General features: G+C 44.9%; 1 long non-coding RNA gene across 2 annotated transcripts in view; it reads right to left on the bottom strand.

Annotated features, from left to right (window-relative positions):
- The window catches only part of LOC142829701 (uncharacterized), a 52,376-nt gene extending 39,605 nt beyond the window's left edge, over nucleotides 1-12,771 (bottom strand). For both annotated transcript variants that reach the window (XR_016349368.1, XR_016349369.1), the window contains exon 1: nucleotides 11,916-12,771. This is a non-coding gene — a long non-coding RNA (uncharacterized LOC142829701). The remainder of the gene's footprint in view (nucleotides 1-11,915) is intronic.
- Nucleotides 12,772-13,542: the final 771 nt, after the last annotated feature.

Here is a 13,542-nt window from a genome sequence, read left to right on the forward strand (position 1 = left end):
ATCAGTGGTATGCAGCTATCTTCAAGGAGATACAGGAACTCACCTAGATTTTGCGTAGTTTTAAAATTGGCTACATTAAAAGCACTAGTGAAGTCAGTACCCATGAAGTGAGCAATTCTTCAGTAAGTGTTCTGCAACACTTTTGAATTTTTATCTCTGGCTTTGTAAGCAAGGCGTTTTTACAGGGAGGTGAAACTTGGGGGTACACAAGACAACTCAGACTCCTGAAAGGGATACACTAGTCGGGAAAGGTTGAGTACCACTGACTTACAGCGTTTGAATGGTATGAGGCTGCAGACAATGCGAGCACAGCATCGGCTACAGGTTGAACCTCCCTAGTCAGGCACCCTCAGGAACTGACCAGTCCCGAATGAAGGAGTTTGCTGGACCAGGGAAGGTCAACACCAGCCCCACTGCTCCCGGCCCAGCTAGGTTCCTCGCCTCGGCAAAGCCGCTGGCCCCGCTATCAGCAGCACAGCAAGGTTCCCGACCCTGGAAGGTTCGCTGGCCCCATTGATGACAATCCGGCCAGGCTGCTGGCTATCGGCCCTACCAATGCTCCCCTGGCAGGTTGCACTCCTGCAGGTTCTGACGGCCAGCTGAGGCGGGGGGCACCTTCCGGGTGGCGCTGGCTGTCTCAGCCACACCCCTTCTGCTCAAGGCCCTGTCCCATTCAGGAGCATGAAGCCTTCCTCCCACACACATTGCCCAGGGGCCCGGCCATCCTGTCGGCTCCCCTGAGACCCACTGAAGTCTTGATGCACTGAGACTACTTGTGTTTAAAGCTAAGTGTGTGCACCCAAGCTTTCCTGGACCTGAGTCAGAATGCCTGTTGCCTTCCTGGATAGTCATTAGCCAATCAGATGAATGAGTTGTATTTTCTATTGATTTCAACAGGACTAAGGATAATTTTACATCCTTGTGCTGGATCGAGAACATAGTGCTTAGCAGCTTGTTGCATCCAGCTGTTAATGAGCAACCAGCTCTTCTCGTGGTTTTTCGTACTACCAAAACTCACATGTATCTTCTTCCTCTTGGCTATGTAGCCAGGAAGTATTCCAAATGCCTGTCAGTCTCAGATCTGCACATTATTCCAAAAGGCAGTGAATTCGTTTCAAAACTTTGTGATAAAATTCAGTCCAGGATGGACAACTAAACAGTCAGCAACAGAAAAAAATGAATATACAAGAAACAGGATTTCATAAATGCATTTGATCTTGCTGCTCTTTTCCATGTTGGAAGGTTGGTAGCTCAGCTCTTTTGTTTTACAGCCTCTGAGACAGTTGCTGAAAATAGAATCTCAATAAAAGTCTTTTTCGTCTTCCCACTGCTCTGGAATCCAACGGGCAGATAGTTGTCATTCAAACATCTGATTCTGTGATGGTACTTCCAGGAGAAATGCTCACCATTCGGTGCAATCCACGTCTGTTGGCAAGCCACTCAACAGCTCTCTGCTCAGTTGAGGAGAGGTTCCCAAATTCCCAATATTTATGGCTACAAAGCATTTCACTGGAGTTCCTGATCAATTCAGTGGTAGTTGCAGTGGGAAGGATTTCACATTCCCCGTTAACAACACACAGGCTGAAAATGAAGACTGCTACTGTCGAAATGATGCTGCCAACACATTCATAGTGCTATGGTCTGGTAAGGTATGTCTACCCTACAAAGTTAATTCGAACTAACAGACATTAGTTCAAATTAACTTTCATAGGCGCTACACTAGCGCTCCGCTAGTTCGAACTTAATTCGACCTAGAGGAGCGCTTAGTTCGAACTAGGTAAACCTCATTGTACGAGGACTAAGCCTAGTTCGAACTTACTAGTTCGAATTAAGGCCTGTGTATCCCCTTAATTCGAACTAGTGGGAGGCTAGCCCTCCCCAGCTTTCCCTGGTGGCCACTCTGGCCAACACCAGGGAAACTCTATTGCCCCCCTCCCGGCCCTGGACCCCTTAAAGGGGCACGGGCTGGCTACGGTGCCCATGCCAGGTGCAAGCCTGCCAGCACCCAGCCAGAAGACCCTGCACCTGGCATGGCTCAAGCCAGCCACCCGATGCCCCCCAGCCCTCCCCCTCTTCCCGGGACCAGGCTGGCGGCTCCCGGGAGCTTGCCCGGGACTGCAAGAGGCGGGCACCCACCTGGTCTAGTGCGGACATCGTGAACCTCATCCACGACCTCCGCACTAGGCACAGGAAAGTGGCCAGCTAGGGCTGGAGAGCTGCCAGCCTGGCCACCCAGGAGCAGGTGTGCATGAAAATCAAGGTGGTCCACTGAGACCCCCGACCCTGAGCCCTGAGCTTACAATGGCCGTACTGGGTCAGACCAAAGGTCCATCTAGCCCAGCAGACTGTCTGCCGACAGCGGCCAACCCTAGGGACCCTGGAGGGGATGGACCGAAGACAGTGACCAAGCCATTTGTCTCGTGCCATCCCTCTCCAGCCTTCCACAAACTTTGGGCAGGGACACCACTCCTACCCCCTGGCTAATACCACTCCATGGACCCAACCTCCATCACTTTCTCTCACTTCTCTTTAAACTCTGTTCTAGTTGTAGCCTTCACAGCCTCCTGCAGCAAGGAGTTCCACAGGTTGACTCCTTGCTTTGTGAAGAACAACTTTCTGTTACTAGTTTGAAGCCTGCTACCCATTCCTTTCCTTTGGTGTCCTCTAGTCCTTCTATTATGGGAACTAATGAAGAACTTTTCTGTATGCACCCTCTCCACACCACTCATACTTTTATAGACCTCTATCCTATCCCCCCTCAGTCTCCTCTTTTCTAAACTGAAAAGTCCCTGTCTCTTTAGCCTCTCTTCATATGGGACCTGTTCCAAACCTCTGATCATTTTAGTTGCCCTCTCCTCTCCCACCCTCTCTCTTCCCCTCTCCCACCTCCTTTTCCCAGTCTCCCCGAGTTTTGTTCAATAAAGAGAGATTCTATTTTTGACCACACGTTTTCTTTATTTTGTACATCAGGAAGGGGGGCTAGGGAAGGGTAAGTGGAAGGAGGTGAGAGAGGAATGGGGTACGAGCCCCCGATGGGGAGGACTGGGCTGGCTCTGCGGGCTTCTGGGGGTGGAAGCTCTCCTGCAGCCCCCCGATTGACCCTCCCCCCGGATGGAAGCCTGTGGCAAGTGCAGCCGGTCTGATGGCCGAGTGCTGTGATGTGCCCAGTGTGGGCACTCAGGGCACTCCAAGCCAGGACTGCTTTGCAAGCGGGGCAGCCCTGAGAACTGTCTGTCCGGGGTGGGGGTCGGGTCCCTTTAAGCACAGCCCTCGGCTAGCCTGAGGCAGCAGCTCCACGCTCTAAGTCCTCATCTGATGCCCTGCCGGCACTGCTTCCGGCCATCCTTAACCCCGGTTCAGGGTCCACTTAATGTGGACATGCTAGTTCGAATTAGCAAAACGCTAATTCGAAGTAGTTTTTTAGTCTGGATCCATTAGTTCGAATTAGCTTAGTTCGAATTAACTAATTCGAACTAAGTTAGTTCGAATTAGTGCTGTAGTGTAGACATACCCATAGAGGACCCCCTCCAAGACATACAATTCTGGGTGTTGAAGCAAAAGCAAGCAGCTCTGGATGTGTCAGAATCAGTGGATCTGAGCAGTTAAATTTAAAAAGAGTGGTAATGATGGATTCATGTAAGGGGACTCTAGGGTTTGGGGAGCCATCCTTAGAGATTTTTTGAAACAGTTACTGTTTATAAGCAGGGAAAGAAGGTCAATAACGGAGACACGCACCTCAGCCCATGATCACACACTACCCCTAGCATTTTAACCAGCCTTGAATATTTAAAAACTCAACCAAACTCCAAGCCATTCTCAATGCATTTTGGGAAATTTAATCACAAAATCTTTATCTGCCTACATGCACGTGTACCATATTTCATACCCATAGAAACCCCCGCCTTTGACTTCAACATCCCAATTGCTTAACTGAAGGGAATCTTAGGTGGGTGGGACTTTGGGGTCTACATAAATCCTGGGGAAGCAAACACAAGCTGGTTGAAATATTTTGTTTTAAACTTTTTTCTAAGTTGTCAACTTTTGCAAAACAGGTTCCGGTTTTTCAAAATATTCCAGTTTTTTGTCAAATTAAAAATGTTTTTGAAAATTTGAAAGGTAGATTTTTTACTTTAACAGTGTTCACAAAAGAGCTAGATAAATTCATGGAGGTCCATTAATACTTCTTAGCCAAAATGGGTAAGAATGGTGTCCCTAGCCTCTGTTTTTCAGAAGTTGGGAATTGGCAACACGGAACGGATCACTTGGTGATGACCTGTTCTGTTAATTCCCTCTTGGGCACCTGACATTGGCCACTGTCAGAAGACAGGATACTGGGTTAGATGGACCATTGATCTGACCCCATATGGTCAATCTTATGTTCGTATATTTTCAGTTATAGGGGCCTCTTTCCCTTCCTCCTCTCCCCATTAATTCTCTATTTTGACAATGAGCACAGGAAAATGAGAGATGACTGGTAGCTTTTGTGTTCTTTTTTTCAACTCTTTTTTTTTTCATTTCTCTTTGGCTGCTCTGCAACTTTCAAAAATTCCAATGCTGGAAATATTCTTGAGTGTCAACGAGGAAAATAGAAACAAATTAAACAGAGGGAATAAAACAGAGAAAGGTGAAAAAAATCATAAAAAATATTTCATCTAGAATTGTAAATCCTCCCCTGCCAGAATGAAAATGAAGGCAGATTCTGCAGTCATTGGCAATAATACAATTTCTATCTTGAAACCTAAATTTTCTTAATTTATGGTGTGTCTGAAGGATTCAGATGATGCTGATGTAAACAATGAAATTATAGAATAACATCAAATTATAGAAAATCTGCAGACCTTTCTCTTCCTCATTTCAATTTCACTAAAATCCCCACAAGATTTTTTTGTGGTTTTGTTAATATATTTCACTGTTAGAGAGAGAGTTATAGCTCATCTGCATTTAAGAACATGTGGACACATCTTTCATTTTGGCTTCTTACACATGGTGCTAGTGAGGAAACATAACTGTTCCCTTTTGATGATATACACATGAAGTACACAGGAAGCCAGTGGTGCATAATTAAATCCAGCTGACAATTTACATATTTTTTCCATGCATGCTATTTAAGATGTTCTAAAAGTCATCCCACCAGTTATAAACCTTTGGTGAATTTTAAGAGCAACAGAGAAAAAAAATCAAGAAGGACCATGAATTTGCAAATGTATTTCATCTGGCTTCTCTTTTCCCTGTTTGAAGGTAGGTAGCACAGCCGTCTTCTTTTATAAAGCAGAACCTCTCTACAGAGATTCACTAAAAAGTTGCTTATTTCTCTCTTTTCCAGCCTCCAGCGGGCAGATTGTGATCACTCAGACACCTACTTCTGTAACGGTGGTTCCAGGGGAGACGGTCACCATTCAGTGCAAAGCGTCTACCTCTATGAGTAATGATATGAGCTTATTTGTGTTTAAACCGGGACAAACTCCCAAGCTCCTCATACACGATGCAACCAGCCGTTTCACCGGGGTCCCTGATCGATTCAGCGGTAGATACAGTGGCACCGACTTCACATTCACCATTAGTGGGGTGCAGGCAGACGATGCAGGAGAATACTACTGTGGGCAAGATAATAGCAGTCCTCTCACAGTGATACAGTTCAATACAAAAACCTCTTGTTTTTGTACGCACCATACACACACCATGTAGCTTAAAGCAGAAGGAAGCAGCTGTGTATCTTTCAGCCTAGCTGGGAAGTAACCTTTAATATGTTAGTGTGTAACTGGAGTCTCCGATGTTTTAGATTCAGTTCTGTTATGGTATTTGTTGACAAAGTCATTTCTCAGTAGCTCAGCTGGCAGGGACTCGCGTTTCAAGGCAGTAGCTGAAATGCACAAGCCAATCCCTTTGTTACACAATCCACTCTATGGCCTGTAAGCAAGACCTCCATGCCATTTTTAAGAAACAATATTTCAGAAACACTCCCCATCAGTAGTTCCCTCTGCACATGGACACACGCATAACATATCTCCTCCACCCAAACACTCCTGAGCCATTAATACTGTCTCTACCATCTCATCACTGAACTTCCTCAGACATGCTCTCTGAGCTGCTGCAAAATGCCCAGAAGTATTATTGCACTACAGGGCTGTGCAACTGCAGAGCCAGCTGGAGTGTATGGGCGTGAGTGGGAAGGAGGCAGGAAGCTACATTGCATGACTCCATTGGCTACTCCCTCTCTAGAGGTTCTGTCCTGTTGTCCCTCTCCCTCTGAGGGCCCTGTGACTGGAACTCCAGCACCAGCAGATTGGGGCGGAGCTGACTTTCTCTGCCTGCCCTTTGGGAGCCGAACTCCCTCCCTTGCCCAGCTTTCCACAATTTGGACTGAAGTCTGGAAAATGACACAGGCCTTTTTCTGTATTTAATGATGGCAGCACTTAGAAGCCCCACCTTGCTAGGTGCTCTACATACGGATAGTGAGCTAAGAGCAGGTACCTGCCCCACACAGGTGATCATCTAAACCCACCCAGCAGACAAAGAAAGCATTGGCCTCCCTGTTAAAGAAATAGGAACTAATGTGGAAATTCCCAGCAGTTAAATCCGGAAGGGGTCAAATGAGTCACCCAATGATTCTGCAGCAGAGCTGATCCTGGAACCAACATTTCTTGAGTCCCAACCTAACTGTAGGGAAAAAGCCAGTGCCTACAATTCAGAGCCTGGGGTATGTCTAGACTGTGGCACTATTTTGAGACACCGGAGGTATCCTTAAATAGCTGTTCCACATAGATTTTGAAATAATGGACTGGCTATTCCAATATCCCTGTATTTCTCATTCCATGAGAGTTAAGGGATGTTTCAGAATAATGGTTTATTTTGAAATTTGCCACGGTGTAGCTCAAATTGTGGCTCTTATTTTGACCTATGGGTGCAGTGTAGAAGCACCCCATAAGATTTATTGGGAATCCTTTCCTCAGTATGGGTGCATTTACACTGCACGGTAGGTCGAAATAAGATAAGATACACAATTTGAGCTATGCAAATTGCATATCTTATTTCAATGTTGTTTCGAAATAAACAGCTATTCCAAAATGTCCCTTAACCCTCATGGAATGAGGTTTACAGGGATGTTGGAATAGCAAGCCATTATATTTTAAAATAATGGGCATGCTCAAAAGACACGGAATAGCTATTTTGGGATGCCAAATAGCGCCACAGTGTCGATATAGCCATACACCCATAGATTGAAATAAAATATGCAATTGAGCTATGCAAACTGCATATCTTTTTTTAATCTCATTTAGAAATAAACCACTATTCTGAAATGTCCCTTAACCTTGCGGAATGAGGGTTACCGGGACATTGGACTAGCGAGCCCATTATTTCAACATCTAATTTGAAATAACGGGCTAGTTCAAAAGATGCAGAATGGCTATTTCCTGATACCTCCGGTGTCCCAAAATAGCACCGCAGTCTAGATGTACCCTGTGTGGGGTTGGTTGTAACTCCTTCACTGTCTAGCTGTGCACACAGCATCTATACTAAGGCAGGGCCTAACTGCTGTGCCTCTTGGTTTCTCTCACTGTCTCTTTCCCACTGTGTGTTATAGCCACTGTCACAACTTCCAGCAAACTAAATTAGGGATCCTGGAGGCAGGGAATCTCCTTCAATACTGTTTGGACAGTGCCCAGGGCCCTGAGGATCCTGTCTTAATTGGAGCTTCTAGTCGCTATCGTAAGACAAAGGCTACGTCTAGACTACATCCCTTTTTCGTAAAAGGGATGTAAATTAGATGTATCACAATTGCTAATGAAGCGGGGATTTAAATCTCCCCCGCTTCATTAGCATAAAAATGGTTGTCGCTTTTTTCCTGCCGCTTTGCAGGAAAAAAGCGCCAGTCTAGATGCTGATCTTGCAGAAAATAAAGCCTTTTCCAAAAGATCCCTTATCCCTTATTTCGATTTCAAGAGGGATAAGGGATCTTTCAGAAAAGGCTTTATTTTCCACAAGATCAGCATCTAGACTGGCGCTTTTTTCCGGCAAAGCTCTGTGTGGAAAAAAAGTGGCAGCCATTTTTATGCTAATGAAGTGGGGGAGATTTAAATCCCCTCTTCATTAGTAATTGCGATGCGTCTAATTTACATCCCTTTTACGAAAAAGGGATGTAGTCTAGACGTAGCCAAACAGTAAAAATATTAATGCATTAGTAACCAAATACCAGTATCTCATTACCTCCCATACTGAGCCACAAGCCGAGTTATCCCATGCCATGTTTACACCACACAAGGTAAATGACACATCACCAATGGGATAGATAATCATATCTGAAGTTACTGGGAGTCACAGACATCTGTTTCCTTTTGAAAGTACAGGTATGAAGTGCACAGGAAGTCAGCTGAGCATGACCAGGCCAGCTGCAGATTTACATATATTTCCTTAAAGACATTTCAGTGTATTTCTGAAATAATGCTGTCTGGCTTGTGGACTTGGATTCATTTGAGCAATCACTGAAGATACAACAGAAACACCATGGTTTTACACATGGGTTGTCTGATCTGTCTCCTTTTCCTCTTCAATGAAGGTAAGTGATAATTTTAAAGATTATTATTTTAACTGTTCTTTCGAAATGTAGTCACTAAAAGCTTCTAATTTCTCCCTTTTCTAGGATCCGAAGGACTCATTGTGATAACCCAGACATCCCTGATCTCTGCATTTCTGGGAGAGCCAGTCACTTTCCAATGCAAGGCTGACAGTTCTGTTAACGATGAAATGAATGTATATCTCTTCAGAGCAGGAGAAGTTCCCAAGCCCATCATATATCATGTAACCAACCGCTTCTCAGGGGTCCCAGATCGGTTTCACGGGAGTGGAAGAGGAACTGACTTCACGTTCACCATCACTCATTTTCACGCAGAAGATTCAGGAGAATATTTTTGTGGACATGATTATGGCTATGATATCACACAATGATACAGTCCAGTACAAAAACCTGTTGAGCCACAAAGCCCTCTACAGGCATGAAACCGAAAGGGGATTTTCTCATTCAGTTTATAATAAAACACTAACTCAAGAATACATTTCTAAAGGAAACGATCGATCATCTTCGAGTAGATGGCAGCTAACATCTTCTAATCTAGTAAATGAACAGCAGCAGTGCAGACCGTTCAGTGTAGTCGCAAAGTTTCACATACACCTGCCACCCACATCATCTGCCTTCCCATGGTGTCCATCCTTGGGCCTTATCTGGTACTTTTGAGCTTCCAAGCACAGTGGAAACTATTGCATCTAATACTTCAACTGCATCCCAGTTCTAACTCCCTGAAGTGTTGCCCTTTAAGTCTCTTAATGTTATTCAGAATTATTTTGGGCTTTCCATTCATACAGGAACATCACATTAGTGCCCTTGTTAGGAAACAAACACACAGAACCTGATTTTTAAAAGCTATGTGCAATATAAATGATCAGTTCTCCATGCACATTTTTAATTCTTTTCTCTCCTATGGAGCATTGTAGTTACTGTCCACTGCAATCTCTTCCAGCGTTTATATTGGACAGATGAGCTGCACTGCTTCATATTTCCCTATCTTAAACCATTAAGGATATGTCAACACTGCAATAAAATCCCTACAAAATGCCTGTCCTGGGTCAGACTGGATTTGTGGGGATTTGGCTGTAGGGCTAAAACATGCAGTGTAGATGTTTGGGCTGAGAGTGGAGGCCAACTCTGAAACCCTGAAAAGGGGGGTAGGTCTTAGAGCCTCGGCTCCAACCCAACTCCACAAATCTACTCTGCAATTTTAATGCCAACAGCCCAAACCTGTGAGCTGGAGTCAGTTCATCTGTCTTCTGAGACGCATTGCTGAGGGGTTTTAATTGCGGCGCGGACGTAGCCCTCGGTGCTTTTGGCAATGTTACCCATGTCTCTCCCCTCAATACATCATGCACGACCAAAATTAATCAATGACTGATACTGCTCGATGGTCCTAATAACTAAAGTCACTAACGATTAATGTGTTTAATACCCAATGAGTCAGCCATCAGATTTTTTAAAGCCCACCTTCTTCCCTTCATCCATATATTTGTCAGTACCAAGTGAGTTTGAATGATTGATTCCTATGAGCTAAGGGGGAAAGGGCAGATCTGATTAAAACCTATGCAAGGAAAAACAATTTGTGTGTGCTGTTTGGTAAAACAATTGGCCTTGGCACAGTCTGGTCAATTCAGCAGCTGGGAGGATGTTACATTATTCTAATCTGGGCCCATTTTTAAAATCATTCTTTCCTTTAATTTATTTTCCTCCCAATATGTATTTGCCTAATCCATGGCCTTCAAATACGAGGTTGCCAAACAGCTGTGAAAATTAACATGTGCAGCGCTATTACCACTAGAGGGCATTGTGTGAACACTAGTATTTCCAAGAGTCGGGCTCCTGAGAGATGCTACAGAAATAAGAAACCCAATCCAGAGGTAAGGTGACGTGCTGTGAAATACAGAGACTGGTTATTATATGTATCTGTTAGTTTGCATATGGACAGAGCACTCAACATTCCACCCTTGGGCTGAGAAGCTAGAAATACTTCATTCAGGGACCCTTCTATAGGATCAGTGAAGACCTCCAAGATGACAGTCCTCACTCACTATCTCTGGTTCCCGTTTCTCTGCACTCAGGGTCATCAAAATGCTTCTCTGGGATTAAAATGAAACCCAGTTCTATGATCCAAAATGGAGTGTAATTGCTTATGCTCACATTTTGCCCTCCGTATTTCTCTATTCTCTCTATACATCTAGGCTCTTGTGGGCACATTATGCTCACTCAGACTCAAGAATTCCTGGCAGTACCTCCAGGAGACACAGTCACCATCAACTGCAGAGCCAGTTCTAGTTTTCATGTACCAGAGCCCGGTACCAACAGAAATCCGGACAAGCTCCAAAGCTCCTTATCTACAGCACTTCCACCCATCCCTCAGGGGACCCAGACCAGTTCAGTGGCAGTAGATCAGGCACTCACTACACATTTACCATCAGCAGGGTTGAAGCAGATATGCTGGAGGTTATTACTACCAGCAGGGTAACAGCTGGTCTCTCACATAGTGACACCGATCAAAACAAAAATCTCTCTGCAGGGTTTCATTTTCATTGAAACAGCGGTTTCTATTTCACTATTCATGTGCCTTTGAAAACCAATGGGATTGTGATAAAATGAGGACAGTGGATATTACAGGACGTGATTATTCCCCTTTATTCGGCTCTGGTGAGGCCACATCTGGAATATTGCATCCAATTCTGGGCCCTCAATTACAAAAAGGATGTGGACACACTGGAGAATCCAGCAGAATGATTAGGGAACTGGAGCACATGACCTATGAGAGGCTGAGGGATTTAGGTTTATTTAGTCTACTAAGAGAAGAGAAGAGTGAGGGGAGATATGATAGCAGCTGTCGACTACTTGAAGGGGGTTCCAAAGAGGATGGAGAGAGGCTGTTGTCAGTGGAGACAGATGGCAGAACAAAGAGCAATGGACTCAAGCTGCAGTGGGGGAGGTCTAGGTTGGATATTAGGAAAAACTATTTCATGAGGAAGGTGGTGAAGCACTGGGATGGGTTCCCTAGGGAGGTGGTGGAATCTCCATCCCTAGAAGTTTTTATGTCCCAACTTGACAAAGCCCTGGCTGGGATTATTTAGTGGGGATTGGTCCTGCTTTGAGCAGAGGGCTGGATGTGATGACCTCCTGAGGTCTCTCCCAAACCTATGGTTCTCTGATTCTATGAAGTTGGAGCAGGAGATCTACCAAGAAATGCAGGAGTAGTAATGGGTCCATTGTTGTTGGAGATTGTCAGCCTTTCCTTTGGTGGGGTATGGCTTGAACAGTTCTTAAAGAAGCCACTGGGAAGCCCATGCTCAAGTAACCATTTCTTGAAGGTGATGGTCTAGATACTACTCACCTGTGTCCCATCTCCTGTTTTCAGGGAATACTGGTGAGAAGGTTTCGGCAGGGCAATTCTGGCAGATTCTGGATTTCTCAGAGTTCCTGGACTCAGGTCAATCTAGCTGTAGGCCAAGGCATGGAGTAGAATCTATACAGGTTGTCATGGTGATCTCCTTTAGCAATGGATAAAGAGACAGGGTGAAATCCTTGGGGTAATTGAAGAGGTACAAGTTGCACCACGTTTGGTATGCTGGTACCACACAGCTCTATATCTCCATTACATCTGGAGCAAGGAAACAAATTACCCAATGTATCTCGCAACTCAGGGCTTGCTGAGACAGTGTACACGGAGGTAGGAATAAAGTCTGAATATTGCACTGTGCTGTCTCTCGCTTTCTTTATGCTCTCAGACAAGGAACAACATTTTAAAATCCAGCAAAAGGCCTGATCCAAAACTATTTGAAATCAGCAGGAGTTTCCCCATGACTCCAGTGGACTTTGGCTCAAACCCTCAGAACCCTGTCTTGCTAGATAAAGGAGCATTTCCTGCCATCTAATGAGTGCTCTCAGACATGGACGTCAGCAATCCGGTGCTGTTTGAGCAATTGGGAGACATGGTACAGAAACCAAGAATCATAGAAAAGCTTCACACTGTGCTAACCATTCAACATCCAAATCATCATCTCCCTATGAACTTTTAAAGGTATATCTGGGGCTGCCAGTGTGCCACTTAATTCAGTGAGAATTCTGCCATTGGCGTCAAACAACAGGGGTATGTCTAGACTACATGGCTCCGTCGACAGAGCCATGTACATGAGCTTACCAGACATAGGAAAATGAAGAGGCGATTTAAATAATCGCCACTTCATTTACATAAAAATGGCCGCCGCGCTGTGCCGATCAGCTGTTTGGCGGCACAACGAGATAGTCTGGACACACCGCAGTCGACAAGGGAATCCCTTGTCGACTGCCCCGTTATGCCTCATGAAATGAGGTTTACTGGAGTGATCGACAAGGGCTTCCCTTGTCGACCGCAGAGCGTCCAAACTACCGCACTGTGCGGCCAAACAGCTGATCAGTACAGCGCGCCGGCCATTTTGATCTAAATGAAGCGGCGATTATTTAAATCGCCACTTGATTTTCCTATGTCTGGTAAGCTCATGTACATGGCTCCGTCGACGGAGCCATGTAGTCTAGACATACCCCAGGTGGCCAATGTTAGTCCCCTCTCTGACTGCACTTCTGGAAAGTACAAAGATACTCCAGGGATGAGCATGGAATAAGAGAATAGAATAGAAACAGCTCTCCAAGTAATAAACTTGACGCCGTGAGTAAAGAGCACAGCCATAAAGGGCACTGTCATGAGGGAAGTACTGGGAAAATATGAAAATATAAATGGAAAGTTTGTCAGCTTCAAACTCTTGGTATAAATTGAGGCCAGGATAAAGAAATGGAGTGGATGACTCTGGCAAAGCCGATTCAGAGTTTGCTAACTTTAAAATACATTTGATCATTGCAGGTCCTGTCTTCTTTACAGAGGCAAACTGCCACTTCAAAACAATATGAATTTGCCTAACACAGGATTACGGATTGGGTCCTTTGAATATGAAGCATTTCTTTCTCTCATACAAGAGCCACAGATC

Source organism: Pelodiscus sinensis, chromosome 4, assembly GCF_052426305.1.
Source record: "Pelodiscus sinensis isolate ZL-2025 chromosome 4, ASM5242630v1, whole genome shotgun sequence".
Taxonomy (NCBI): domain Eukaryota; kingdom Metazoa; phylum Chordata; order Testudines; family Trionychidae; genus Pelodiscus; species Pelodiscus sinensis.